Source organism: Salmo salar, chromosome 15, assembly GCF_965601325.2.
Source record: "Salmo salar chromosome 15, fSalSal1, whole genome shotgun sequence".
Lineage (NCBI taxonomy): Eukaryota > Metazoa > Chordata > Actinopteri > Salmoniformes > Salmonidae > Salmo > Salmo salar.
Genome location: NC_138305.1, coordinates 82,956,319 through 82,962,856, shown reverse-complemented (window position 1 = coordinate 82,962,856; position 6,538 = coordinate 82,956,319). Strand labels below are relative to the sequence as shown.

Here is a 6,538-nt window from a genome sequence, read left to right as displayed (position 1 = left end):
CAGGGGGTGCTGCAGCACCCTCAGCACCCCTACTTCCTGTGGCTATGTGTAAAAGCTCTCTTTTCAGAGGTTAAACATGCTGTAGTAGAGCACCGAAGTCTTTTCTAGTAGTAGCATCGGCCCCTACTCTCTGTATCCCTTTGTATCAGTCTCCCCCTATACAGTTCTGAGGCAGGGATGCAGATAGAAGAACAAAGTGTATATCTGAGGACATGGGTCAAGTTCAAGTACAGATAATCTCATCTAGTAATTAGTAATAGCGCCACCCTCAATCACTCCAGGTAAATACACTTATATGCATGACACTGTTCCTCAACAATAACACTTTTTTTTAAACAAACAAACACAAATGAGTAGTAGATTCCCATCCTTGCTAAGCAAAATTACTATTTACTATTGATAATGAGCCAAATAATCTTTCAAGTTCTAAAGCGCTGTGTTCATGGTGGTCCATTTTGATGATTTCATGGGTTGATTTTAATTCTGTACTGAGTGGTAAAAACGGTTTAATTGAATGTGACTAACACTACATTAAGTTGGGTAGAAAGTCTCTCTCATCAGTCATATTATATATTTGACATAGGAGGGCTATAACGTTGCTATAATGTCGCTATAACTTAGATAACGAGAGCTGTGACATCTGTGTAATATTTACAATATCTCTTCATCCTCTGTGCTCTGAGTGAGCTTAATCCTGTGAATTAAACAAAGTTATCTGTCATTGACACAATTCATAAAATAAACTGTATTCTATGGAGATTGAAAATGTGGGAGCCTATAAAACTAGTCTGCTGTCCATGGACTTATTCTCTGCGATTGAAAGTCAAATAATTTGCCATAGAACATGTGCCACCTCAATCATCTGGTAAGAAGCGTGTCCTTTGTCAAATGCCATCCTCCAATTATTCTCTGTGAATTGAAGTTACTGCAGTATTTGTTGAGATTAGATGAAGAAAAGAAATGTCCAGCCAGTATGTGAAATGTCTTTAGATATGTGGAGAGGGCAATAGCATGCATGACTGAACAATGATTGTCCTCTATAATCGCCAATAACACATGTAATTGGAATTTATAATGAAGGTTAGACCTATTTTATTGAATGTGCAGTATGCCATGTGTGACCAACCAGGGTTTGGACCTGTTCTCCAGCACACCACAAGACTGTAATAGCATGCTGAGCTAAAGCCTAGGCACTAGCTTAGGAAGCAAGCAAAATGTTTTATGTCTCAGGCAAGGACAAGGTTACTCATTACACTGAAGTGCTTTTTCTGATTGGTATGATAAAAATTGGGTTTTGGTTCATTTAACCTATTCTATTGAATTTGACAGATCAATGTGATTTTGGGAATTGAATGAAAGCTTCTAAATTGCTTTCAACACCCCGTGCGCATGCACTTGCACAGCCGTGGGGGAAATGTATTGCCAGCGGCCTATTCATGAAATATTAGTTTGTATTTTCCAGTATATTATTTAAACGCGTGGGTACCAACGGTGGCCTCACCTGTGATAATTCTGTATATCGCTCTGTCTAGCCAAAAGCTGAACGCAATTACCGCAGTTTTTCTCGACAGTTTGCATGACAAGAAGTTGTATTCATTTGTTTCCGATGTATAAATTATGCAAAAGTTTGGGTCATTCTCTTGACAACCGGCAAAGTGATTTATAGGCTAAACTCTGGGGGAGCGCGAGCTCGCTATTGTCCAAAGTTGATTGAAGCGCCACATGCAAATCATAATTACGTTGGATTTACTTTCCTTTACTACGAAGGTAAGTATTATTTAACATACATGGTCTGTATTGAAGTTTCAGTGTGATCATTTTAAAGTCTAGATTATACGTAAGGCGGTCGTCATACTGCATATGACTTTTCGCACAGACTGAGTGTTGTATGCGAGTTTCACATTCACAGAACTGTTCGGATGTTGTATTAATTTTGTTTTATTTCTGAACATGGTGTAGTATGAATATGTTCGAACAACACCTATATTGCTGTTGATCGTGCATTATAACGATACGTGTACATTTGTCATGGAAAATGCACAGTTCTTTTTGCCCATGCCTGTCCTCACGGGTGACTGTATTCAAAGTATGAAACCATCCTGATTTACAGCCGTTGTCGGATGACTTTTATGTTTGTTTTTTTCTGGGCAGGTTTTTACATGTAATGTGTCACATAAATCTGCTTTAATTTGGACTGATAGATTCTTGCGCAAGTTCTCCCCTAAAGGCTTCTTCTACTCTTTCTCTTTTGTCCCTCTTCATAGCACTATGTGTTTAAATGACCAGTTTTGTTGGATGATATTCCATTCATCCAGCTCAATGTAACATCAATAGGTTTAGGTCACTACATGATACTCAAAATTAAATACCACCTTGCACACTCTTGCCTGCATCTAGCTGGTCTATGGTGTAATCATTCATCCAAACAGTTGCAAATAAGAGTTTCTATTGGACAAATTCAGGTAGGTTTATCCCGGTTTCGTTTTGTTTGCTTACATCCCTTATCACCGGCACACACAGTTCACTTTGATAGTAGCCTGATACAAACAGCGTTATCACTTTGCTCATTGTATAATTCATTCTCGCATCTATGCGCTCTCCTCCTCTCACCTTCACTTGTGGACTTCAGTGCAGAACACAGCAGCAGTCTGTGACAAGGCGAAAAAACCTTCATACCACATAACCACTAACCGCTACACACAGCCTATATAATTGTCAATGTCATTATATTAGCTAATGTCATAGTCAACATAGTCTACAATCGTGCAGTACAGTGTACAGCAAGCAGTTTAACAGTTACACCGGTGGGCCCGGTGGCAATAAATGTATAAAACCAAAAGCTTACCTTGACTTGGAAGAGTTCCAGTGTTGGATAGCAATAGCCAGTTATGTAACATAAATAGCATTCCTTCATTTGTTAAAAACTGTTCAACTATTGTCGTTCTCTCTCTTTGTCAACTACTCAACACATTTTATTTAGGTTGGAGGACATCCTCCGGAAGTTGTCATAATTACTGTGTAAGTCTATGGAAGGGGGTGAGAACCATGAGCCTCCTAGGTTTTTGTATTGAAGCCAATGTACCCAGAGGAGGACGGGAAAAAAGCTGTCCTCCGTCTACACAATGGTGCTACCCCAGAGAGTGCTGTTGAGGCTACTGTAGACCTTCATTGCAAAACAGTGTGTTTTAAATCAGTTATTTGGTGACGTGAATATGTTTAGTATAGTTCAATCTAAAAAGGATAACTTAAAAAAAAATGTTTTACTATATTTTTATTTTCATGAAATTCACTGAGAAGGATGGTCCTCCCCTTCCTCCTCTGAGGAACCTCCACTGGTCTGTGTTCAAGCTGTGAGTGTTCTCTCTATATCTCCTTCAACTGAAGGAGAATAAGAGGAGGTTTCCCAGGGCATTGGCCACGGTCGGTCCTCTGAAGCTTGGCTATTCAGTCCACTGCAGCTTTATACAGGGAAATGGTTCGAGCCTCTTTCATTGTGACCCAACTTGACTGCTTTGGGGTAATTGGGGAATCCAGGGATACTCAAACTCCCCGCTGTGCAGTGATGTTGGAGCCAGCGTTCAATGAATACATTTACAGCACAGCACACCAAACTGCTACATAGGAATTCATTTTCATCCAGTCCTGTCCTGCAAACTTCTATCAAAGTTCACACTTTGGCATGCTCTCGCAGTTCCTTTCCTTGTCATTCATTCACAGCAAACACAGAAAGCTGCACACAAACACTGTTACAGACTTTGTTTTTTCTCTTGATTGCATTTTTTGCAGTTGTTTCTCTTTGGGTGTGGCGTACTGATTGGAATCACCCTCATTGATCAGGATGTGTTGAACCTGTGCTAGCACAGCTGATATGTAGGAGCTACTGGCCCATTGCTTCAGTTGGAAAAAGAGATGTTGGAAGAGCGACACCTCTGTTTAAGGTTGTTTAACAGAGCCTTTACCTTATTTGTTTCCCCCAATTTTGGTTTCACTACCTATCCAAAGTTGGTGTGTTTCTTTTCTTCTTTTAGTTGGTCTGATATCAGAGAAATCCAGTTAGTGTCCATGATGGGCATCTTTTAAGACCCAACTGGAATTTCTTGGTGAGCACTCGGTAGGCCCTCCATAGATGCCTTTCAGAACCCATTTTAAAACCCCACCTGTTTCATTTCAGTTGTCAGTGGCTCATTTGTTAGTTACCTTTTTCTGTGGAGCAAAGTTTTTTGGTTTCTTATTGGGGAATGTAACAAAATGGGGGCTTGTCTGGGATCTTGTGTCCCAGGTTTGTTGTTGTCGCTCAAATCACTCTGAAACAAGGGAAACACTAACAAAAAAAATCATGGGGTGGTTCTCAATATGCCTACTACCGTGCTCCACACTCATGCTCCAAGTGCATTCTCCGAGGACATATTCTTGAGTACGTTCTTGTGAGGACGAGAGTGTGGAGAACACATAAAACAAGTGTGGAGAACACATAAAACATTACATTTGAGAAGCACTCACACTCCCCCTACTGTGTTGTGTCACGCTGCACCTCCCCATTCACTGAACCGAAACAAGATATACACAAAGCAAACATTTTACTTCTTAATTATCAGCTAGCTACAGTGCCTTGCAAAAGTATTCATCCCCCTTGGCGTTTTTCCTATTTTATTGCATTACAACCTGTAATTTAAATTGATTTTTATTTGGATTTCATGTAATGGACTTACACAAAATTGTCCAAATTGGTGAAGTGAAATGAAAAAAATAACTTGTTTCAAAAAAATTAAAAAAGGAAAAGTGGTGTGTGCATATGTATTCAACCCCTTTGCTATGAAGCCCCTAAATAAAATCTGGTGCAACCAATTACCTTCAGAAGTCACATAATTAGTTAAATAAAGTCCACCTGTGTGCAATCTAAGTGTCACATGACCTGTCACATGATCTCAGTGTATATACACACCTGTTCTGAAAGGCCCCAGGGTCTGCAACACCACTAAGCAAGGGGCACCACCAAGCAAGTGGCACCATGAAGACCAAGGAGCTCTCCAAACAGGTCAGGGACAAAGTTGTGGGGAAGTACAGATCAGGGTTGGGTTATAAAAAAATATCAGAAACTTTGAGCATCCCACAGAGCACCATTAAATCCATTATAAAAAAATTGAAAGAATATGGCACAACAACAAACCTGCCAAGAGAGGGCCGCCCACCAAAACTCACAGAACAGGCAAGGAGGGCATTAATCAGAGAGGCAACAAAGAGACCAAAGATAACCCTGAAGGAGCTGCAAAGCTCCACAGCGGAGATTGGAGTATCTGTCCATAGGACCACTTTAAGCTGTACACTCCACAGAGCTGGGCTTTACGGAAGAGTGGCCAGAAAAAAGCCATTGCTTAAAGGAAAAAAATAACACGTTTGGTGTTTGCCAAAAGGCATGTAGGAGACTCCCCAAACATATGGAAGAAGGGGTACTCTGGTCAGATGAGACTAAAATTGAGCTTTTTGGCCATCAAGGACACACTATGTCTGGAGCAAACCCAACACCGCAAACCCAACACCTCTCATCACCCTGAGAGCACCATCCCCACAGTGAAGCATGGTGGTGGCAGCATCATGTTATGGGGATGTTTTTCATCGGCAGGGACTGGGAAACTGGTCAGAATGGAAGGAAGGATGGATGGTGCTAAATACAGGGACATTCTTGAGGGAAACCTGTTTCAGTCTTCCAGAGATTTGAGCCTGGGACGGAGGTTCACCTTTCAGCAGTACAATGACCCTAAGCATACTGCTAAAGCAACACTCGAGTGGTTTAAGGGGAAACATTTAAATGTCTTGAAATGGCCTAGTCAAAGCCCAGACCTCAATCCAATTGAGAATATGTGGTATGACCAAAGGATTGCTGTACACCAGTGGAACCCATCCAACTTGATGGAGCTGGAGCAGTTTTGCCTTGAAGAATGGGCAAAAATCCCAGTGGCTAGATGTGCCAAGCTTATAGAGACATACCCCAAGAGAGTTGCAGCTGTAATTGCTGCAAAAGGTGGCTCTACAAAGTCTTGACTTGGTGGTGGGGTGAATAGTTATGCACCCTCAAGGTTCACACCCAAAAATATTTTGCTTCTTCAAAGTTGTAGGCATGTTGTGTAAATCAAATGATACAAAACCCCCAAAATCTATTTTAATTCCAGGTTGTAAGGCAAGAAAATAGGAAAAATGTCAAGGGGTGTAAATACTTTGGCAAGCCACTGTATATGTGAATCGTTATAATCTAGCTAGCCAGCTAGTTAAACAGGCAAAAATGACCTACAACTAATGGTATTTAAGGTAGATGTAACATTTTCGTGGGTAGCTAGCTACCCATTCTTCATGGCTAGCTAGCCAGTTATCCCTATTGACTTACTATGAACTTACTCATTCACTGAACATTCTTCCAGCCAGGATAATGGCAATAGATATGATATACACAAAGCAAATGTTTTATTTCATAACTATCAGCTAGCTATATGTGAATCGTTAACTGTCTAGATTATTAACAGGCAAAAATGACCTAAAATGAATG

General features: G+C 40.6%; 1 protein-coding gene across 1 annotated transcript in view; it reads left to right on the top strand.

Annotated features, from left to right (window-relative positions):
- The first annotated feature begins 1,492 nt into the window (after window positions 1-1,492).
- Window positions 1,493-6,538, top strand: part of LOC106572061 (neural cell adhesion molecule L1-like protein) — a 112,776-nt gene continuing 107,730 nt past the window's right edge. The window contains exon 1 of the mRNA XM_045696134.2: window positions 1,493-1,767. The gene's annotated coding sequence lies outside the window, so the exon portion shown is untranslated. The remainder of the gene's footprint in view (window positions 1,768-6,538) is intronic.